Source organism: Balaenoptera physalus (genome assembly GCF_965194825.1).
Source record: "Balaenoptera physalus genome assembly, chromosome: 3".
In the NCBI taxonomy this organism is placed as follows: Eukaryota; Metazoa; Chordata; class Mammalia; order Artiodactyla; family Balaenopteridae; genus Balaenoptera; species Balaenoptera physalus.
The window spans coordinates 43,597,503-43,622,352 of record NC_138890.1 but is presented as its reverse complement, the minus strand read 5'-3'; the positions used below and the strand labels follow the sequence as shown (position 1 = coordinate 43,622,352).

The following is a 24,850-nucleotide window of genomic DNA, read 5'->3' as shown; positions in this document are numbered from 1 at the left end:
CCAAACCCAAGGGGGACTTGAATGTGGTGATTTCCAACGTTCTTGGATTTGTGACACCTAATAGTTTGATTTGCTAACACCTTTCCCCCCCCCTCTTAAAAGTAACAGGTGTGTCATATGTTTATTTTAAAAAATTAAAGTAAATCATTATTTATACATTTTTATTACTATTTAGCTTATTTTTGAGGGTGAGAGACAGGGGAAGTACTTTGGAGAATTTTTAATGGCCATAATATCTGGTTCCTTAGGGCCAGCTCAAATTAAATCCTCTCTTTATCCCTGACCTCATTATCATGATTCTAGCTAATTTAACCTTGCCTTCTTTGAACTGTCTTTCATACTCTCTTGTGTGATGCTTGACCATATGCTGTCCTCTACTGTTCTTTAATTACTTCTTGTGTGCTCTGTGTCTCCAGCCATATCCTTCTCCTCAGACCTGACCCAGTTCTAAGCACAGAGTAGATACACAATACAAAAAAAAAATTGAGTACTCGGAGACATCCTTGGTTGGTAGTGGGGCACAACCCATGTTTGGAGCACAAACTCTCAGTGCTCATTGGATAACTTCTCGAAGAAGAGAGAAGCAAATCCGCCCCAGGATTTCCTAAAGTTGCATGCTGTCTTTCCATGGAAAGAGCAGTGATAGCTATACCATCAGACACTATTCTGTTCTTTGTGTGCCTGGGTAGAAATTAAATCTTATGGAATTTGGAGGGCATCAAATGATGCCCTTTAGGAATGCCATGATGTAACCAGGAACCCTTGGCTTTATTATCCCAGGTGCTTGCTTTACTCTTAGATAATGTGGGAAGGACAGCCATGGCCATCCTGGCTATATTGGTACCTCACCAGCCATCATACATGGCCACGGCTTCCACCCCTCCTCCCCTATTGTGCCATTCCTCTCAATGAGGTGGGAGGAGGACCCTCTCCCTGCCAGCATCTCATTCCTTAGATAAGGATTCCAAACAGCATGGCTTTAGTTTTTCTAACATCTCTTCCAGTATTACAATTCATATTCAATTTATTTCTTTAGCTCTTATCTCCAGGGTCTTGGAACAAGTTTCTGTAAAGGCGTTTTTATTGAGAGCTATATGAGAGACGTTCCATTATGTAACACGTTAAATCTCCTTTTACATCTATAATAGGTTAGTAACCTGGGGTTTACTCACAGCATCTCTAGCCCTTCTTCCTTTAGGAAGAACTGTCTGCCTGGGTGCACCCCAATTAGTTAGAGGGTGGGCATTCTATTTACTTATTTGATTCCTAATTCCAATGTTCTGGGAACCTCCTTGTACTACAGAGTTCAGCTGGTACTTGCCTACCCACAGTACTTGGTAAGGGAAACTTCCTTACTCTTTGTACCTCCCTGTAGCTGGTCACAAATAGTTAGATTAAGGATGGCTATCTGACTCAAGGGTAACCAATTAATAAGTTTGCCAGTTTACATGGCTTAGGGTGAGAAATGAGATGAACAAATCCGAATCTCACCCTTAGGAGTTTGAACTGGGAAACTTGGAGAGCCCCAGACAGCTAGAAACAGGGGCAGAAAAATGCCTCAAATTAGAGTCATGGCCAGTCAGGGTTACACGCCAGTAGCTTTTAGGATGGAGCAGAAACTATGAGTAAACAGAAGCATCTAGTTAATAGATGGGGAGAATGGTACAGAAGTACAGAGAGAAGCTGAAATGATATGAGAAAGAGACCATGAGACCTTGGTGAAAACTGGGGAAAGTATTCAGTCCCCAGATATGACTCCATTCTTGATGGCCATTTCTAGTTGACATGTAAGCTTACAATAAACTGTCCTTTTCCTGGGCTTGAGTGAGTCTTTCTCTTGATACCAAAAAGCCTGACCCAGACACTCACCCAACACTTACACACCATATGATTATTTTCTCCTGGGAAGCACCTTGGCTTCTTATAAGGGTGTGATTTCTAGTGGCTGACCCTCACATGCTAGAGTCTTCCAAAGGGATGAACCACTAAGGTCCCTGGCTCTAGGTATGTTTTAAAACACACAAAACAATATTTTCATTTGTGTGACCAATGTCAGTTTTAACTTGAGTGTAATATTAAGCCTCTTGTAAATTTGCTCTGGCCACAGTCACAATTCTTATCCCTATTGACCACTTCTCCACCCACTAGAATGGGTGAAGTGCCCATGCCTTGTGGCCCATACTTTGGCCAATGGCATATGGCAGAAGTGGTAGAGTGCCAGTCTGAGACTAGGACTTAAAAGGCTCCTCTTGCACTTCTGCCATAACTGGGAGAAGAAGATGCCTTAGGGAGCTTGCTAGTCCCCGAAAATGAGAGACATATGGAACAGAGCAGCCCCACGTAGACATGCAGCATGAGCACAGCCATCATTGCTGACCTGTAGACCTGTGAGCAGGTTAATAAATGCCTATTATGCTGTGTTACTGAGATTTTGTGATGTTATATAATCATGGCTGATTAATAACATCTGCCTTCTAGAACTTTCTTTCTTTGACTATACATCTTGATTTTATCCTCCTCTCTGATCACTCCTTCTCAGTTTTCTTCATGAGTCCCTCCTCTTTTACCTGCCCTTTAGGTGTTGGTATTATTCAAGCTTCTGCAAGCTCTCCTCTATTTTTTGGATATGCATTCTCTCTGAGTGATCTATACACTTATGACATCAGTCTCTTCATGACCTGATGACTCTCAAATTTTATCTTTGGTCTAGACTTCAGGTCTTTCTCTCTCTCTCTCTCTCTCTCTCTCTCTGTCTCTCTATGTATATATACACACATAGATACATACCCATACAGATGCCTACTAGTCATCCCCCCCTAGATGCTTTCCAGGCTCCTTGAAATCAGTATGTCTGCAATGGAATTAATCACCCCTTTGTCCCACCTTCAACTTGCTCCTCCTCCTACATCTTAAGTAACTAGCACCATTACTTGATTAGTTGTCCTAGCTGGAAACCAGAAGTCACCTGATTTCTCTCTCTCCTACTCTTTCACTTTCATACATAGTGACCAGTTGTATAGATTTCTGCCTCCTAAATGTCTCTCTAAACTGACACTATTCTCCATCCACAGTATTCATGGCTGTAGATCAGGCCTCTATTCTTTCTCACCTGGACTACCATAACCACTTCCTAGGAGGTCTCGCTGCCTCTAGCATAGACCCCTCACCATCCGTTCTCTTGTACTCTAGAAGTCCATTCTCTGATATTGCTTCCAGAATGATCTCTCGGAAAGGCATGTATGAGCATGACAAAGGTCTCCAGTAGCTTCTTTTTGTACCATTCAGGGTACAGTCTAAACTTTTTCGAAAGGCATATAAATCTCTATGTCCTGGCCTCCTCTACTTTTTACTATTATGCACAAGGCACAGTTCCTGTCCCCAACCCTCAAGAGACTAACAAGTACACAGAAAACACTTGGATTATGAGTACTAAGAAAGGAGCAAGCAAGTACAGGGTGCTATGCACGTAGATGGGCCACCTCACCCATCTAGTGGGGGCAGAGGAGGCTTCCAGATCTCCCCACCTAAGCCAAGGCCTGAAGGAAGTGGATATGCCAACCATGTCAAGGGGTAAGTGAGATAGGGAGAGGGAAGGAGTGGCCTGGGCAGAAGGAAATGCATGGGGCGAGGTCTGGAACTAGTCCAGTGGAGCATAAAGAACAGTGGTGCTGACTGCAACTGAGGCCGCACTGGGTCTTACGAGCTGTATTAAGGAGTTGGGACTCTGTTAAAGCAGCAACTGACAAGCAAGATTAAAATGTTGGTCAAGCAAAATAAGCTATATAATTACCTAGAAGAGTATTTATTTTGGGTATTCTTGGAACAGAGTTGATTACATCTTAGGTTTGTAGTTCTTTAAGGTTTGCAGTAAAATTACCTTAAAATGAGTTTTTATTGACTCTCGGAGCACAGAGGTGAAAGAAACCTCCAGAAGTCATTGAGATTTTAGCCCTGCCTTTAGGCAGAACCATACATAAATCTTTCCAGACAGATGGGTGTTTGTTGGCAAAGATATTCAGCCGCAAAGAAGTAATTGCTGCTTTTGTTGACAGATTTAGAGATATTTTGCCAAACACTCTCTTAAAATACTATGATTAGGTGTAATTTTGCAAAAATGAGTCTATAATGGAGGTGATTCACTTGCTGTATCAGCTAAGGAGTATCTTCTATTTACAGTTTATTTAATTTACATTTGATTAATTTACACTGAGTGCAAGCAGTTACTCTATAATTATCTCTTTGCCTGCATCAGGATACATGCAACATTACGTTTGGAAAATTGTGAACTCAGATGTTAACAGAGAAAACATGCAATAAGTAATCTCTTTCACCCACTTACCATCAAAACAAACCTTTTATGACTTTATATTCATGAGGAGTTTTTAAAATCTGTATTTCCCACACATCCTAACACAAGATATTATTTACCTTCCATTTTCACAATTGAATATCTAAGCTGTCACAAACCACAATTCTTTTGCTTATTTAGTCCTGCTAACTCCACCATTATTAGGAAAAACAGTTATTTTTAAAATACCTTTCAGGAAATCATATACATGTATATCCTCTGAACTTCTCCTGGGCAAGAACTGTGTTCTTTAATCATTTATTCTTTTAATTTTAAAAATATTTATTGTGCACTTTGGAAATTGTGGCAAATGACAAACATACATTTGATTCCAAATAAGGTAAGCCAAGGGTTGGCAAACTATAGCCCTTGGGCCAAACCTGACCTGCTACCTGTTTTCATGTGGCCTTGGAGCAAAGGATGGTTTCCACATTTTTTTTAAAAAAAAGATTGGAAAACATTCAGAAGAAGAGTATTTCATGACATGCAAATATTGTATGAAATTTGAATTTCAGTGTCATAAATAGTTTTATTGGAAAATAACTGTACTCATTCATTCACACATTGTTTATGGGTGCTTTTGTGCTGTAAGAGTACGTTAAGTAGTTACAATGGACACTGTATGGTTTGCCAAATCTAAAATATTTACGATCTGGCTTTTTACAGTAAGAGTTTGCTGATCCCTGACCTGCAGTAATCATGGTAATCTCATTTCCCCTGTGGATGAATGGTTTGGGAATGAACATAAAACCTAATCCTGGCAAATGGAGTATCAGAAGTTTGCTGAGGGCTTCTGGGAAAGTTTTCTAGCTCTTCTAAAAGAGGCACAGGAAAAGATAGTTCCTTTCTTCTTTTGTCATTGTTGTACCTGGATGAGGAGCTTGGAGCTATGGCCCGTGAGGACTCCCACTTGAAGTCAAGGCCGCGTCACTGAGATGGCAGCAGGGAGACGGGCAGAGCCAGGTTCGGGATGTGGGTGTTGAATCACTGAATGAGCCCTTGATACCACCCTGCCTTTGTACTTCATGTTGTATTGGATAACACGCTTCCTTAGTGCTAAGCCAGTTTGAGGTGAGGTTTTCTGTTCCTTAGAGCCAAAGCTTCCTACATAGGCCTCTACAGTTCACTAGCCTCTGTACCAGTTGTTGGGAATACAGCACCAAAAATAAAATAAAACATAGTCCCTGTTCTCTACCAGCTCAGTCTGATAGGGAGATAACTTGTATTAAAAATGGGATAAGGAATGTTTAAGGCTATTCTGGGGAGTCAGAGTGAACGTCAAAGAAATGCGAGAATTTGATCTGAGATTTGGATTTTATCAGGCCAATTTATTGGGGACCAACATTTCCAGGGAAAGAGAAGAATATATAGAAAGGTGTTTAGGGGTAACCATAAGAAGTTTTGTATGGCTGAAGATACTGCTGAAGAGGGAAGGAGTAGTCAGAATTTTCCTAGCACAGAACTTGGATGCACCTTTGCAACAAACACTACAACCACTACTGCTAGTATTAAAACAACTACAAAAGAATTGGTATTAACAACAATGCATATCATTTATTGAGTACATACGAGATTGAGCACTTAAAATGTATTCTCTCATTTGATTCTCATCAGAATTCTATGGGGAGGGTCCTGTAGTCATTCATGTTTTAAAGATAATTTACCAAGCCTCGGCAAAATTAAAGACTTGTCCAAGGTCACTTAGTGAATAAGTCTAGAATCGGGAACAAAACCTTGATCGTTCTGATTCAAAGCTAGTGTCCTAACCAGGATGCTTAAAGCCTTTGAGGTCCTGTGGAACAGAGTTGGGTCGAATCTTGTTGCACGTTTTATAACCAATGGATTTAGTGACTCTTGCACATCTTGTACAGCCATTATTGTAGTTTCAGGAATTGCAATGCAGTTGAATTTCAGAGGTTTAAAAAAAATCTTATTAAAAGTACACCTTTGGAAGTGAATATGAACATTTCAGATATGAACTTTGACTCACAGCTTTAAGTGCTATTCACAGCTGTGCCAATGAGCACTCTGGACAGTGTAGTTTGTACAGTAGAGAATTTTAAGTTTTTTTTTAAATGCCCATGTCTGTATTCTAATCCAGTTGTCACATTAAAAAAAAATATATATATATATATATACATACGTTACTCTACCTAGTTTCATTCTGTATATATACATGTTCTAAAATGCAAGTTTCTAATACCTCACTTGATGGAGCAACACTTTAAGGAGAAGAGGACAATTTCAGAATTCAGAGACAGTGATAAATAGCTGGAGGAAATGAAAAGCAGAGCAAAAGCTGAGTTGCCAAATGCCAGGGTGGCAGAGCCACTTAAAAGAAGTGGTTTCAAATGAGTGGAGCTGATGGGAAAGTGAAAAGGAAACGGGAGGGCTCTGGGGTCACATGGGAGAAAGTGACAAAGGAAGGGTCAGGAAAGGAGGTGGTGGGAAATGCAGCAGGTCACTCATGGTTGGATCTGAAATGAATGGGGTGAGTTTGCAGATGGAACAGGGTCCAAATGGGAGTGAAGGCAATTTACTGTGGCTGTGTGGAGCCATCAGGAGACACCTGGGCCATGGGGTCACATGGCTGCCTTCCAGTCCCAGCCCTGACACTGTGCCACCTAGAGAGGGTAACTAAATCTTTTAAGCCTTTGTTTCCTCATCTGTAAAATGGGGATAATCATAGCACCTACTTCGTAAGGTTGTTAGGAGGATTAAACGACATCATCTGCGTTAAGTGCTTAGCACAGTGCCAGACACATAGTAAAATGTTCAATAAATATCAGCTGCATTGATATTATTATTATCATATCTGGGACGATAGAGCTCGTCGTTCCTCCAAACTACATGCAGAATCTTTCTCACAAGGTGGAATGGCTGTCCAGGACAGGCATTTAAAGCCATCTGTTGAAAGAATGAATGACTCTTACCCCTTGAATTATCATTATTTTTTGGTTGGACCACTTCTGCAGTTGATTTACCCGTCCTTGCACAAGTGTATACAGTGGTGAGAATTTTAATGCGTGAGTGGTTTCGGCAACAGCCTCAAAATGTCTTATTTTTACTACATATTATTATAGCATTACATTCATAGTTAGGGGTCAGCTGCCATTTCCTGAGGTTTATAACATGCCTGTTTTAATTAACATCAAGCTAAATTTTGGCATACAGGTGGCCAGCCCAGATGTGAATGTTATTTTTAAAAGTACCTTATGGCTGTTAAATCTCTTTCTTTAAAATAGCAAAACATATATGAGTTTGTGTGCATGGTGGGGGAAGGGGATGGAGAGCAGTAAAAAGTTGAAATACTGATTATTTCAGGCGTTCTTTAGACAAGCTTCGATGATGAAAAGATTCCTTCAAAATTATTAAAATATGCTTACATAGGCCACAAACTAATAAATTGAATAGAAGCCAGAATAACAATAAAAATGAGGTGGCCACACACTGGATAGATAAAGTATATAGAGGGTTGCATATATACTGCAATTTAGAAAAATAAGCACAGAACATGAGTAATATGTCAAAGGGATGCACTTAATAGAGGCAGGAGATGGGCACAGGGGTTCAAACTTTTATTTAGAAATATAAAAGTACTCAGATATTTAGTTTATTTAAAAAATATATCTTGGTAATGTGTGTGAACACACAGTATACAGAAAAATATTCTTTCTCTCTCTCATACACACATCACATGCATTCACACTACCTACACATAAACACATGTTATAAACTCAGTCACTAATAGGTGTGTGTTGATTCCTGGAAAATTAATTTACTTTCCTGAGCCTAATTCTTTCATTTCTAAACAAGGGTGCTGAGCCTGATGATTCATGCAAGTCATCATCGATCCCTCCTCCTTCTTTATCCCCATATCCATATCGAATTCATTGCCAAGTCCAGTTAATTTTACCTCCTAGATGTTTACCAAACTTTTCCACGTCTCTTTATCTACCACTGCTTCATCTAAGCTACTGCCGTCTTGGTCTGGACCACTGTAGTAGCTTCCAGCCTGGTCAGGCTGCAGCTCTTCTTGCCTGCTTCCAAATCTCTCTTCCATACTGCTTTCATTTTTACCTATTGGAAATGAAATCTAAACATATTATGGCCTTCGTTGGGACACTTGGCCTTCCCATCATTGCTCTTCAGATAAAGACAAAACCCTTCACCATGGCCTTCTAAGGTCTGCAAAATCTTGGCTCTGCCTACTTCTCTTACCATAATCTTCTGAATTTCTATGCTCTAGACGTGCCTGATTTCTTTCAATCTTTTGTATTTTCCACACTCCCTATTAACACAGAGCCTTTGCACAGGCTGTCCTTTTTGCCTAAAATGGTCTCCTTTCTTTCGCTCATTACATTATCAGTCGGACCTAAAGTTTCTTAATCTGGGGACAAAATCTTTCTCTCTACAGTGAAAAGGCATATGCTAATGCAGATACCTTCGGGGGAAGGAGTACACAGATGGTATGAAGGTGTAAATGACGTATCTTTGTTTTCTTACAGATAGCATGTCTTGATGGAGGGATAAAACATCAGAATTAATTACTGAATTTCTAACCATTATTCAAGGACATTGACTCTGTAAAAATTCCAAGTAATATGTATCACTCCCTTTTCAGAATCCCATCTATAGCATGAGGTAAATACTAATAATAGTCCCATTCTATGGATGAGGAAACTGAGGCTAGGAGAAGTTGAATAACTAACCTAAAAGCACCTAGTTAGTAACTGGCTGGTCTGGAATTCCAACATAGGTTCTATTTGATTCTAGAATTATAGCTCATTCCTTTATTGCTCAGCTATCTCCCTGTAGAAGAATAAAAAGGCACAAGTGTTTAGATGCTAATGCTAATAGCTATCAAAATTCAATACAACTTCTCACGTCTAGCCTTGTATGTCAATTGTTTATCCAGTGTTAAGGGAAGTAATCCAATAAAATTTGACCCAGTGACAGTGCATCACCATTAGTCTCCAAAGTCTTTTATATAACTGGAAATTGCTTGTTTCCCCATGTAACTTCCCAATGGGAGTTTCACAATCCTTGGATGATACCTTGGAAGTAGCAGAGTGAGCAAATCCCACCCACAGAGAGGGTAACCCTGGCTCTCTTGCCATGTTTATGGCAAACATTCTGTGATCCTGCTAGAATTAAATGGCAAAATTCATCACAACGAATTTCTATTTGTCATCTATTAAGCTACATTGTTTTGTCCTCAACGTCAGGTTAAATAATGAACCTCTCGCAATGGAGTAAATTAACCTCCCCTTTATGTTCATGTCATTGTCAAAATGGAAACATCACTTGCTCAAATGAAAAAGATTCATTAGTAACACGAATGCACAAGCTCCTCTCTAGTAAAAGATAAGAGCAACTGAGACCTTGTCATAATGTGCCATCACAGAGCCCCGTTATTTATGATTTCTGCTGTAATCTTCAGAGATTATTTTAGGCAATGGAAATTAGCCCACAGTGCGTTGGGGCAATTATGGGCTACAGTCTGCCTTTGACAGGTATGCTGTCCTGGCTTCAAGGGCCGTGATCCTTGAGAGATGCCATCCCATCTGCATACTGACAGGAGTTCATCTGGCTTTCTCATGGGTGGAGGCTGAGGAAGTAAGCTATGCATGGCCAGCTACCTCTAAGTGCTCAGCTACCTGCCACAAGGGACACTTTTTGTTTACATTGCTGCCTGATTCTGGACGTTCACAGCCATTGTTCAGAAGCAGGATCCAGCATCATTTGTCATTTCGCCTGATTTCATTCATATCTCGTCAGTACAAACATTTCTCAGTTGTTCAGATCCTGATTGTCTAAGTAGTAATATATTTGGGTCCTTTCCTTCTTCTTTTTTTCTGTTTTACCTGTCCCTATGGGTCATTTTACTGCATGTTCACCCTTTCCTTAAGAAGCAGATAAGAGAATAATGATAATGCGTCCACATACTGATGGGAATGTAAGTTTGTACCCCCTTTCTGAAAAGCAGGTCAGCAAAAAGGATTAACACCTTCAGAAAATGTGAGTACCATTTGACCCAGGTGTGCCACTTCTAAGAATTTACCCTAAGGAATCAAATGTTTGAGTACACAAAGATTTAGCTGCAAGTCATCTTTATTTTAGAGTGCTAGAGCCAGGGAGAGGATAAGATGTCTGTATTTGGCTACCTCTTTTTTGCTGAGGTAGTTTTCTTGAAGATAGAGTTTAGGGTGGCTGCAATTCCCCTGCTGGTTATGTCTTGGGTAATCCTCCTTTTTGTGTAGTATTTCCTGCTTCCACTGGCCGTGGGGGTGACCCATGTGACCCCCAGTATCCATCTCTGTGGTCCCCAGCAATGGGTCCAGGTGTGGGCATGCAAACCCAAACCACTCAGTCAGAATCTTGACATTTTTAGAAAAATGAAGCTTCAATAAATGCACTTTCTTTCCATTTCTGTTTGTAGAATTGTAAGTATGGGAGCTATCAGTTGCTTGTGTCTCTCTTACCTTGTGGCAAAGGCATACTGGCCAGTGAAACCGACACCTTGACTAGAGTATTTGCAACTGAAATGTGCCTGACATGGTATCTCAGTCTGAGGCACTTATAAGGTCTTGATCTGAATGAGCCACACTTTTCCTTAATTCTTCTTGAGGTGGAAAATTTGGAAGCAGTGACGTTCTCATCTTTTTTGAGAAGGGCCTCAGTTTCTCCATATTGTAAAATGAACTCAACAACACTGAGCTGTTTGCACTAAGGAGTGAAGCAAGGTTGTGTGAAATGAGAGCTCATCAAGTACTTTGAGATCCTGGACTGAAAAGTACCTGAAGCTCTAAAGTGCAATTAGCACTTTCCTTTTTCTTTTTGGCATAAAGTTTTGAAAAAAGTTACTTTAAAATGTTCTATTAAATCAGTTTTCAGGATCTTGAATGCTGGAAGATTGACAGCTCTGGGAAGAGCGCCATCTCTCAAGTGCACATTTTAGGAGCAGCAGTAGTTGAAATTGCACCCCCCCCGAACCCCCCACCTTATGAGGCCTCTGCTGACATGACGTGATGTGCCCAGCACTCAGCACAGGAGGGAGAGGTTTCCATGACTCTTGCGGCTCTCCCTCTTTTTGCCACTTCCTCCAAGTTACTGTGACTTCGTGGCATGTCTTTGTGGGTGTGAATCGAAGCACCTCTAACTTGTGCCATCTGGGTCACTGGATGTAGTAAATAGGGAGAATTGGGAAGCGGATACAGATCATCTTCAACCTCCGCTCTCTGACTTAGGGATGGATTGGCTATAAAAACCAGAAACAAAGCCCAGCTGGCAAAAGTAAATGTGTAAGTGGAGTTTTAAAAATTGTGGTTGGCTATTACATGTTTACATAGGAAGCAAAGTACAATTGGGCCCCTCAGAGAAAGCCAGGATCTGAGGGGACTTTCCGTTTCTCAAGGGTCACAGAATCTCTCTCATCGTTGCGTGTTGCTCTGCTCCAGCTCTCCCTGCTTGCAGATCTATTAACCTCTCCTCAGCCTCCACCCTACTCAACCTCTACAAGTCCCCTCAGACATCTAACAGTCTCTGTGTGTGTCTTGGTTCAAATGGGGGAGAGGGAGAAAGAGGCCAATTCCTAGTCCAATCATGTGTACCCAGAGATCACCACAGCTGTGTGGGGTTGGAGAGGGGAGCAGAGCAGAAGGGGGTGCTGGTGAGTAGGCAAAAACTGACCTTACAAGTCTACCCTTCGGTTGATAGATGGTGTTGTAATGTAGCATCTAGGCTGAAGTCCCCTTCCTGGTATGCTTCCAGTGAGGGTGGGCTGCAGAGAGATTGCGTGTATGAAATTTGGAGGTTAGAGGGGAAGCAGTAGTCATTTTGTAGTTCATACCCACTGTGCCTTATCTGAAGGTTCACCTCCTTGGTATGCGGCCACAGCCAGGGAGGTCTGCAACTATTTCTCCTTCCTCAGGACCCTCCTTCAGCTTCTCTGACTTTTGGGCACTGTGCATGCTTAGCTCCACAGTGAAAAGCCCTAGCTTCTGCAGGAAATCCACACCATCGGGTTGGAGGTGATGAGAACTGCCAGTGGCTCCAGTTGATGGGAACTCCAGCTCATGCGGTGCCTTCCAGCTTTCTTTGCTGTCCTTCACTTTACATCCATCTTCCCTTTGCTGCTGCCTGCCTTGCAGGCCCTAAGAACCAGCATAAGATACAAAGCAGCCTTACAGATACTGCTTAACTAGCTCCCACAATTGTGCAAAGTCAGACCCCTGAAACAAATTCTATAATATGCACATATACAAACATACACATACATCTCCCCCCTAGTGGTCCTGCTTCTCTGATTGAACCCTGACGTAGTTGATCATTAGTGCCCACACCGAGCTGAGCTGACGGTGATTCCTTTCTTTCTACCAAGGTGCCCAGTGTTTGTTTCTTTTTTTTTTTTTTTTTTGGTATTTAGATCTTCTACTCAAAACTGTATTCCTTGGGGTAATTTCTTGTACTTTTGGTCTTTTTTTACCCTTATATCAGTGTTCATTTGTTTTTTTAAATTTTAATTTGATTGGAGTACAGTTGATTTATAACACTTAGTTTCAGGTGTACAGCAAGTGATTAAGTTATACATATACATATATTCATTTTTCTTTAGATTCTTTTCTCATGTAGGTTATCCAGAAAATTGAGTAGCGTTCCCTATGCTATACAGTATGTCCTTGTTGGTTATCTATCTTTAGTAGTGTGTGTATGTTCAACCCAAGCTCCTGATTTATCTCTCCTCCCCCACTGCTCGTGTTTCTCCTTTGGTAGCCATGTTTGTTTTCAATATCTGTAAGTCTATTTCTGTTTTGTAAATAAGTTCATTTGTTTCATTTTTTAAAGAATTAGATTCCACATATGAGTGATATCATATATTTGTCTTTGTCTGACTTACTTCACTTAGTATGATAATCTCTAGGTCCATCCATGTTGCTGCAAATGGCATTATTTTATTCTTTTTTATGGCTGAGTAATATTCCATTTATATATGTACCACATCTTCTTTATCCATTCCTCTGTTGATGTTCATTTAGGTTGCTTCCATGTCTTGGCTATTGTAAATAGTGCTGCATTGAGCATTGGGGTGCATGTATCCTTTTGGATTATGGTTTTCTCTGGATATATGCCCAGTATTGGGATTACTGGATCATATGATAATTCTATTTTTAGTTTTTTAAGGAACTTCCATACTGTTCTCCATAGTGGTTGTACCAATTTACATTCCCACCAACAGTGTAGGAGGGTTCCCTTTTCTCCACACCCTGTTCAGCATTTATTGTTCATAGACTTTTTGATGACAGTCATTTGACTGGTGTGAGGTGATACCTCATTGTAGTTTTCATTTGAATTTCTCTGATAATTAGTGATGTTGAGCATCTTTTCATGTGCTTTTTTGCCATCTGTATGTATTCTGTGGAGAAATGTCTGTTTAGATCTTCTGCCCATTTTCTGATTGGGTTTGTTTTTGGTTTTTTTTGACATTGAGCTGCATGAGCTGTTTGTATATTTTGGAGATTAATCCCTTGTTGGTCGCTTCATTTGTAAATATATTCTCCCATTCTGTGGGTTGTCTTTTCGTTTTGTTTATGGTTTCCTTTGCTGTGCAGAAGCTCTTTTTGTCTTCTTTCTATTAACCTTTACCTATCAAATTAATTCACACTGAATTAATTCATATTCAGGTGTTAGTTAGGAGGCCATTGTGTGTTGACAGACAACGCCCTGAACTCCCACGTAGCCTGCCTCTATCTCCTGCTGCTCCTCTCCTTGCTCACTGCAGTGCAACTATAATTATCTCTTCCAGTTTCTTGAATGTGTCAATACCATTTCATAGTTGTCACTTTTCATATGTTGTTTCTTCTACCTCGAATGCTCTTCCTCTGACTCTTCATGTGTCTGTCTTCATTTCATCTTTAAATCTCCTCTGAAATGTATCCTTGAAGAGGTCTTCCCAAATCAACACATATTATGTTGAACTTGATGAGTAATAGCTGTTTGGACAATCATCTTAAGAAGGTTTCTGAGACTGAATCCAGGCTTCAAATGAAAGGGGTGCTGTGATTGATTAGTGATGTCTGCCACTGCCATGGAATAAAGAGCTGCAGAATCCTTTCTATGCATTTTCCTTCTTTGGCTTAAATGATTTTGCGTTAACTAGAACCCTAAATTCTGGCCTTGCTGCTGATTTGTTGTATGATTTTCATTTAGTCATGTGACTGCTCTGCTTGAGCTTTCTCACCAACAGGTACCCATAGTGAGCTCATAGATCACCGACACATGTGAGCGGTGGTGGGGAGGGGATGGAGGTGGGTGTTCAGTAGATAAATGTGAATATTCAGTGACATTTGGAGTTCTTGAGGAAGCAAGAAAATTTTAATGTCTTATTATTATTTTTTTAGAAATAATGGCCTCTCACCTATATTTCTAAGCAGATACTTACATGAAGAAACAATTAAACTTGGCTTTTAAAAAATAAAAAAAAAAAAAATGAAAGTGTATGTGGGAACACCTTCTGGCTGCCTCATTCTCTGAGGGTACTAGAAGGAAGCAAAAAACGGGGTCTCTCCCTTTGGGTTGGGCAGTATTAATCAGCATTGTGACCTTTGAATATGTCTGTTAACCTCTCAGGACATCAGCTTTCTAATCAGTAGCAGACATATTACACTTCTGCTAAGATTCAGTGTCAAACTTCCTGTAATAAAAATGTTGGCAAGATGGAGAGACTCTAGAAAGTGGTGAAATTAAAGGGTAGGAGAGAGATTCTCTGGGGAAAACAATGGGTTTGCTGGCTGTTGATGCAGGACTGTAGCACTGCTTTAAGGAAGGCGGGGAATCTTTAAATCTCTTTTCCCTGGTGTCTCTATCCAGTTTTGATCTGTGACTTCAAATTAGTATGTGAATCACAAGACACTACAAAGAAGCATTAGGTGCTTTTGTGGGCAGCCTTCATGTGTCTAGGGTGGGAGAGAGGGCAGAGCTGGGGATAGTCTTGGTCCAGAGAGACACTGCTGCTGCCAACTGCCCCTTGGGGAGCCCAGCAGCAGGCTGGGGAGTTACGAGTCCAGGCAAGTCTGATCAATAAAGGGCATCCTTACTACAGCAATGCAGCATGGTGGCAGGGCCGTCCGTGGATCACGTGCCCCCTCCCCAGACACTGTGGAGTTTGGAGTAGGCAGTTAGAACGTGGGGGCAGCTTCTCTCAGAGGTCAAAGAGCTGACAGATACGCAAAGAGCTTTCCTGCTCTTCCATCCCTGCGTGGGCATGGGAGACTTTTAGCCCACTCACCTTTGGTATTAGCCCTTCTTGGATTATAGGAGACATATCACAGCAAGGCTTAGGAGTAGAAGCATGGGGAAATCCAGAAAAGGAGGAAATTCTCTTATTAATAATAACAATAGCTAATTTTTATTGTTGATCTGACTCTGATTAATATCTTCCCTCTGGACTGTAGCTCCATAGGCACGGAAACAATAAATGTTTTCACAGACCTCTATGTCCACAGCATCTTGTGCTCAATATATGTTTACTGAATGAATGAATCAATTGTTCATTGAAAGATTGTCTTGTTGAATCCAGATAATGATTCTGTTAGGTTAGTACTATTAATACCCCTATTTTACTGACAAATCCAAAAGAGGCTGCTAGGGTTAAAGCAGCTTGCCTAAGGTCAGCCAGGAAGTGTCTGTGCCTTGTTTTTTTGTTACTAGAGCAGGGTTTCTTAATCATGACAATATTTACATTTTGGGTCAGATAATTCTTTGTTGTAGGGAGCTATCCTGTGCATTATAGGATATTAGCAGTGCCCTTAGCCTCAACCCACTAAAAGCCAGTAGCACACGCCTTCCTTCCCATTTCTGACAATCAAAAATGTCTCTAGATATTGCCAATGTCTCCTTGGGGGGAAAATCACCCCTAGTTGAGAGCTGTTGAACTAAAGGAAAGCCCAGGCTGAGCTGAACTCTGAAAGAGGGTTTATTTTGCCCGCCCTTCACAGTGTGTATGAACAATGTGTATACGTTACACTTATTGAAGGTGAAAAGGTTGCAAAGCGAAGTTTTAAGGGTCTTCTGAAAAGCAACGTAGGTTTATGTGTGTGTGAGCAAGGGGAGCTCAGTCAGGAGTTATATCTTTGGGCTCTAGGCTCATGGCCCCTATGGTTATAAACTGGGCAGTTTGGCTTGGAACCTAGAAGAAGGGAGAGGACCCCAAAGTGTCTGGGAAGTTCCTTCTGAGAATCACATTAGCTCTGACAGAAAATTACATCTGTCCTGAAATGAAGGTTGATGGCAGCCTATTAATATATGGAAAGAGCAAAGACCCTATGAGTATTCACGGATGAGTCATTTATTTCCTCTGAGCTTGTCCTCATCTTTAAAATTAGGGATTCTGGGAAGATTGGCTTGGATGATAGTCAGTTCTGAGGCACCCAGGCTGACAATGACAATGGCTCCTACCTGGGACTACTGGTGTGTGTGTGTGTGTGTGTGTGTGTGTGTGTGTGTGTGTGTGTGTGTGTGTGTGTGTGTGTGTGTGTGTGTGTGTGTGTGTGTGTAGACAAAAGGGATTGACCATCCCAAGAGTTTCCCAGGGATGACATCATTATTCTTATTGTGTCCTTATAATTTGTAAGCTGCTTTGAGCATTTCTTTTCAGTGCCAGACACTATTCTGAGAGTTTGATATGTATTAACTCACTTAATCCTCATAATCCCTGGTAAACACAGCCATGTAAGAATGCCTGGCTAGCTGATCACAGAACTGGATTCCAATGTCTTTCCCTTGTCGACATTCTTTAGAGTACCCAGCTGAAGTTCTTATCGATGAATTCCAAAAAAAAAAAAAGAAAAAAAATTTATTCCTATTGGCTGTATATGGAATTTTGAGACTCAAGATATTTTTTATTCCTTAAAGCATATATGATAGGATAGTTTCACAATCATTCATAAAGCAAATTGGGACCTACACGCTGATGGGAGAAGCAAAATAATAATATGTGATGCTCCCACAATACATATTGCATAATTTTCCTACTGAGAAGACTGATGTTTTCCAGATGCAGTCATATATAAACCTAATTATGAAATGTCCACCAGGGTATAATTTTAATTAATCTATTCTGCTTTTTAAAAATTGCATTCCTTCCACACTGAGATATTTTATTTATACTTTAGAAAACTATATAATTTGCTTTTTTTTTTTTTAAAGGGAAAGGCATTTTAATTAATTAATTTATTTATTTATCTTTGGCTGTGTTGGGTCTTCGTTTCTGTGCTAGGGCTTTCTCTAGTTGTGGCAAGTGGGGGCCACTCTTCATCGCGGTGCGCGGGCCTCTCAGTATCGCGGCCTCTCTTGTTGCGGAGCACAGGTTCCAGACGCGCAGGCTCAGTAGTTGTGGCTCACGGGCCTAGTCGCTCCACGGCATGTGGGATCTTCCCAGACCAGGGCTCGAACCCGTGTCCCCTGCATTAGCAGGCAGATTCTCAACCACTGTGCCACCAGGGAAGCCTATAATTTGCATTTTTAACTATCATGCTTAATTCCTCCAAGGAAGGCAATTAGTCTTTGGAACTTCTTTTATGTGTTGTAGTAAATCTCCTTTTCATTTAAAAATTCTGCTCATTTCTTCCTAGTCTTTGGGTTTGAATGTCCTATAGTCCAGGTAGGGATAGTAGTATTCACAGACCTGTATACTAAAGTAGTCCCTTCTACTGTATTGCTTAGAGCAGTTGTTTATAAACTTTTTAATGTCATGTCACTGTTAATAAAATATTTTTGAGCATGCGTCTCTAATGTATGCACAATTGTTATAAATTAATTATGTTACCTTCTTGCTGTAAATTAATATTGGTAAAGTTCCACTTGTTTCCTTTTTTGAGCAAAAATAAGGATACATACAAACTAAAGTGTTGACATCCATATGAGTCATTTTTCACATATTGCATTTGAGAGTCCACTGTGATTGAGAAGTAATACAGTCTATTTTCTTATCTAATAAATGAGGGATGTTATCCATCCTGCTTATCTCAGAGTTGTGAAGAGAATCAAATGAAGTAATAGTGACTATAATAACTGTATCAGTTAGCTATTGCTGTGTAACTACTATTTTAATGATTATTTTATTGGTTAAGTTTATTTGGAGGAATCATTAAAATAATAAAACTATATTGGTATATTAAGATGCTCTGTGTTAAAAGGCTTCATTTAGAGGATTTACCATGAGTTTTCAACTGTGTTCTGCTGGCAGTTCCATTTTCCTTTGTGCCACACTATTAGAAATTTTAAAACCATAAATAATCATTTGACAGATGATGAAGCTGAAGCCTAGGGACATTTGTTATTATGACAATTTATGCCTCACATACTCCCCAAGGGTCTGAGTAGGCTTATAATAGAAAATACAGACAAAAATAGAAGTGAGTACATGGATACAAGTTTTTGTTTTTGTGTTTTTTAAGGGAAGGTGGAAAGAGGAATGATTGAATCAAAAAATTTAGGCTGAGGAAAGCTTTAGGCATGAATATAAGTTCCAACCTTTTGAGCTATTAGGGCAAAAGGAGAATATCTGCATAGCTCTTATTATCCAATGAAAGATAGCATTATAAGAGACAACCTCTTTTAGTCTCTAAATTTGAACTAAGGGAGGACTTTGCCTTGAAGTTATTTATTTTAGGAGCATTATCATATCTTGATTGATGTTGTTGTTATGAGATGTTTTGCATGTAACTGCTTTTTATGCCAATCTTCCATGAGAGAGAATTATGCTGAGAGTAATAAATAAGAGACTATAAAACTCTTGGGCAGATTTAAAAAAGAAAGCAAATAAAACTTCAAAACGTAGAATTATTGAAATAAACTTAATAGATGGATATTGCAGATTAGATACAATTAAAGAGGAAATTAGTGGATTGGAAGATAAATCAGAAGAAATTGCACAGAATGCAACACAGAGAAACAAACAAGAAATAGAAAATGTTAAGAGCTATGGAGGATAAAATAAAAGACTCTATAAACTGTCTAAACAGAGTTGTGAAAGAAGAGATGAAGAGGAGGCAATATTTGAGGAAATAATAACTAATAAATTTCTAGAGTTAGTGAAAGACATGAATTCTCAGATAAAATCATATCAAACAGGATAAATAAAAACAAATCTGTAACTTAACACATACTAGCAAAATCTCATAATAGCAACACAAAGAAATTTTAAAAGCAAACAGAAAAAAAACCCACCCCCAGATTACCTATACATTTAATTATAAGTGAAAGATAGTTGAACAATGAGGACTAAATTTCACTAGCAACAATGGAATCCAGAATGATACCTTCAAAAATCAAAAGGAGAAATCTGTCTACCTGGAATTATATATCCAATTAAACCATCTTTCAAGAATGGTTGAAAAAAAGAAACTTGCAGATGAACAAAAACTAAGTTCATAAGCTACTGACAATTCCTAACAAAATCACTTCTAAAAGATGGACTTCAGAAGGGAAGAAAATAATCTCAGAAAAAAAAAAAAAAAAGAATGACAGAAACATGCAATTCAAAAGAAGGCAAGAAAGGAGAAAAAAGGAAACCCACACATATGCAAATAGGACAAACAGAAAGCACAAACCAAGATGGTAGAAGTCTAAATGTAATTGTAGTACTTTAAATATAAATGGGAAAAATGGTCTATTTAAAGGACAAATGTTTTACGGTTTGATTAAAGAGAAACAGCACTAAAAACAAAGCAAAACCCAGCTATGTGTTGTTTCAGAGATTGATCCAAAATCATGAAGACACACAGACATAGAGAACAAACTTGTGGTTGCCAAGGCAGGGGGTGGGGGTGGGGTGTGGGGAGAGTGCAGGGGGAGGGTTGGATTGGGAGATTCGGATTAGCAGATGCAAACTATTATATATAGAATGGATAAACAACAAGGTCCTACTGTGTAGCACAGGGACGTATATGCAGTATCCTGTAGTAAACCATAATGGAAAAGAATATGAAAAAGAAATATATGTATAACTGAATCACTTTGCTGTACACCAGAAACTAACATGACAATGTAAATCAACTATACTTCAATTTTAAAAAAATTTAAAAGTTAAAAACAAACTCTCTGGGGGAAGCAAAAAGTGAAATAAAATAACAAGGATACAGAAAGGTTGAAAATAAAAGGATAGAAAAAGACCAGGCAACCAAAAGAAAGATTGTGTAGCTATGCTAATTAATAACTGACAAAATAGAGTTTCAGGCAAAAGCATTATTGAAGATAAACAGGGTTCTCATTTAGATGAAAATGTTTCAACTCATCAGAGACAGATACTATTTTTAAATTTGTGTACACCTTCAAATTATATAAAGTAAAAACTATAAGAATTGCAAAGAGAAACTGACAAATAAGCATCATAGAGTGAACTTTAACATAACTTCTCTCTCAAAAACTGGCAGATCAAACAGATAAAATATTAGTAAGAATAAGGAATATTTGAATAAAAGAACAATGATCTGAGTGTAACATAATACTATCACCTAACAATGAGAAGATACTCAATTTTAAGGATACATATAACAGTTGTGAAAATTGACTCTTTACTAGGCCATAAGTTCTCAACAAATTAAAAAAATCGGCATCAAAAAAAAGAAAAAAATCACCATCATTTGAATACTGATTCATATAGATGCTATTCTCTTACCGTAGTAAGAGATAACAAAATGCATTCTCCCCACCTTATTAGTACCTTGTTTAGAGAAACTAACCCACCCCCCCATAATTCTAAATAACTCATGTGTCAAAGGTAAATTACAGTGGAAATTAGAAAACTCTTGAATCTGAACAATAACTAAAACGTGACATATTAAAATTTGTGGGATATAAGAAAGGAGGTGCTAGAGGAAAATTCAAGGCTATATTTGCTTATAAATAGAAAAGAAGAAAGGCTAAATTAGTAAGCAAACATCTCATTTAAGTTAGAAAAACAATAACAATAAAAATAGAAGCAAGAAACTAGTAAAGATAATTTAAAAAATTAATGTAGGAGGAAGCTTTGAACTTTTTCAAATGCTAGCTGTGATTGTCATTAGTGTTGTTCATCATATTTCTACTTCTAGGCAAATGGGATAGCATTTCCCTGGTCCTTAAATCTGTGTGTGGTCATGTGATTTGCTTTGGCTGATGAAAGGTGAGTGAAAGGAGTGTGCATCATTTTTGGGTGGAAGCTATGGTTGTTAGTACACGATTTACAAAACTCTGTCTTTTCCTCTGCCATGCTGAAGAGCAGTGCTCCGGATAGTGGCTCCTCAATTAGCCTGATACTGGACCAGAGCCCTCAGCCTACCTACAATGGACATGTAGCAGGAGCAAAACATCATTGGTTGTGATTTGGCGATTGTCATTACAGCATAATCTAGTGCAGCGATTCTGAGCCAGTGGGTGATTTTGCCCCTGAGGAAACATTTGACAATGTTTGGAGACATCTTGGCTGTCACAGCTGGGGCGGGGGCTGGGGGGTGGCACTGACATGTAGTCGGTAGAGGTCAGGGATGTTGCTAAACATCCTACAATGGATAGGACAGCCCCGTACAACAAAGAATCCAGCACAAAATATCCAGCACAAAATATCAATAGTGCCAACATTGAGAAACCCTGATTTAGTGTACGTGGCTCAATAGAGTATTAAGCAAATGTTTCTCAAAAGAAGTGGAATCACACTGATTTTTTTGGCTTCTATTCCAGTGAACTCTTTACTAAATCTCCCTGACTCTGTTGAATACGTTCAGATCTATTTTTTTATCTTCCTTCGGATGAGGCTTGGTGAAGATCAAGCACAGAGACTGGACCAAAAGTGTTAATGTAGAGTCGAGTCATTATGTGCATAGTGATGTAGGCAAAGGTCACGTACCAGTGGGGGGAATTCTCTCTCTCTAGATTTCTGGGTAATTCTCTTCCCTGGAATCATGTCTGCTGTCAGATTGGCAGTGTCTGTATTTGCTTCTCTCTTGTCTCTTTGTCTCTCCCTCGTGACTTTCCTCTTTTCTGTTTCTTCTTTCCATGCAGCCAAAGTAGTGGCATGGCCAAGATCTTTGCCTCAGGAGCAAGCTGAGTTATCTCTTTGCCCTTTCTTTTCCCATGTAGCACTTAGGTCTACAGCTATTGCACAGACCACAGCCCAGGCCAGTTTGATGCCGAGCATTGCAGCATGCTCTTTTGTAGTCTGTGGATGTCTGGGTTTATTCATTTGGGAGCTGGCAGGTGTGATCGATTGATTGTCTAACCAGGCAAAAACAGTGTTCCATATGGTCCAGTCCAGTCCACTAGAGCTCTCTGCACTGAGGTTTGGAGCCGATACTTCTGCTAATAGTGTTCCTTTGATTTCCATCTGCCATTATTCCTTGCTCATATATAACCCCTGAGCTCTCACTTGGGAGCATGCCTGTAGTTTGGAGTAGGATTAGGGTATTTTCAGACTCCTGGCCATAATATTATATAACGGCAGGGCAAATAAACCACATTACTACTACTTCAGCAGTTTAATTCTCCATTTTAGCTAGACTAAGCTCATGATTTATCTCAATAGAGAACTTTTATCCTCTTGCTGAATGATGAGTTAGTTATCAGCTAACATATTTTAAGCATTCAGTATTTACTAGGCAATCATATAAACATTTAAACAAATTATATCATTCAATTCTCAAGAACTCAATTTTAAGCAGATACTATTATTATATCTTTATTTAGCATATGAGGACAGTGGACAGCAGAGAGTTTAAGGAACTTGCTAATAAGTAGAGCAGATGGCACTGCACATGCCACTCTTGGACTTCAGAGACTGTGCTGTTAACCCCTATGTCATTTTGCTTGTCCTGTGTCTTAGATTGTAATCATTCCATTTTACTTTCAGGTCAGAAGGTGGTGGTCTTGCTCTAGTGGGACAGTAGGCAAAGTAGTGACCCATCCTAGGTAGAACTTGGTGCTGCCCCTTCACTCAAGCCTGTGCTGCCTGGGTCTTGGGAACATTAATTTGAAGCACTGGGTCTCAGTATGTCTCGTCCATCTTTGGAAGTCAAAATAGAAAGCTGCCCTGGTGCCGTTGCAGGGCTTGTTTCTCTGAACACTGACTAGAAAGCCTTTGGTAGAACCTCAGGGGACATCAGACAGAAAAGCGAGTACGTCAGGTTGATTTGGGAAATTGGTGCTGTAAGCTCCTCAGAATCACAAACCTAGTGTTCCCTTAATTAGAGAGGTGGCCCTCAAATCAATATTCTTGCTATTCCTTTCTAAGCCATTTTCCTTGCTTCCCAGCCAGCCACTCTGGGGATTTTCAGCTGACGACGGTACAGTCCTCCTGGGGCTGTGCAAGGCACAGAGGGGGAGAGAGAGCATAATTTGTTGGCCTGTTACATGGGGTTGCTAAAGCACAGGATTGCATTCATCAAAGCCAGCATAGTTCTCCCCAGTTTTATATTCGGAATGCGTGTTCCACGGTTCACTTACGAGTGATGGCAGGATGCAGCAGATACGCTGAAGCATTGTCTGGAAATGTTTAAGCATTTTAATTTTTTTTTCTTTTGTTGCAAGAAGAGAATACCCAAAGCTCCAAGTAAGAAACCACACTGTCCCAAGAGCTGAACTCTGCCCAGATGTCTGTTACACATGCAAAGTTCAAACTAGTTGTATCTTACCCAATAAAAGAAACTGAGGTGAGAAGAAAGAAAATAACAGCAACAACAACATCAGCAATTCTCACTATTATTTATTCAGTATCATGTCAGGCACTAAATGATTGATGCATTATCTCATTTAATTGTCACAACCATCCTACAAGGTAGAGCTTATAACATCTATATCGTATGCATGAGGAACTGGGGATTAGAGTGGCAAAGAAAATTGGCCACAATACCACAGGATTTGAACTCTGGTCTCACTCACTCTGAAGTCCCTTATCTGAACCATTGGTTTGAATTTGATTTACTTGTTCAAGCAAAATTAGAAATTCCCACTCCAGATTTGATTAATCAGGATTCTGTCATAATCCCTGCTGCTGGTATGAAATAAACTGATTAGTCTTAAAGCATGGTTGAAACAGGTCGCCTAGGCTATGTTTATAGGAATAATATAATTACAGCAGTTTTCAGGAGTGTTCAGACTCCCCCAAAGTAAACATTAGTGAAGAAAGATAAGTTAGGGGCCCCAATTAACCATATTGGATTGGTTTCACTGGCTGGATGTATAGCTTCCCAGTTCACTTTCCTTGTATAAACACAGCTGTGATGTACCAACACATGCCTTGGCGTGCCGGGATCCAGAGGAATTTCTTAAAGAGAATTCTGGAAACTGTGTTTATCATCTTGTCCTTTGCCGTCTTGCCTTAGGACCAGGTATTTATTTGGCATAAAATCGAGAAAAAAAAAAAAAAAAAACACAAGCTCAGCTAAATGGTTCCTTTATAACCTGAAGACCTAGAGTTGTGACCTCAAAAGAGTTATATCAATAGAAAAAGAGTCCCTTAAAACACTTATT

The 24,850-nt window shown here is 39.6% G+C and overlaps 2 long non-coding RNA genes across 3 annotated transcripts in view; both read left to right on the top strand.

Annotated features, from left to right (window-relative positions):
- LOC309656958 overlaps nucleotides 1-24,850 on the top strand; it is a 600,722-nt gene that overhangs the window by 332,806 nt on the left and 243,066 nt on the right. The gene's annotated exons all lie outside the window — the stretch shown is intronic.
- LOC309656966 lies at nucleotides 869-19,879 on the top strand. Its single transcript, XR_014261633.1, has 2 exons — nucleotides 869-16,848; nucleotides 16,905-19,879. It is a non-coding gene; the product is annotated as an uncharacterized lncRNA (long non-coding RNA).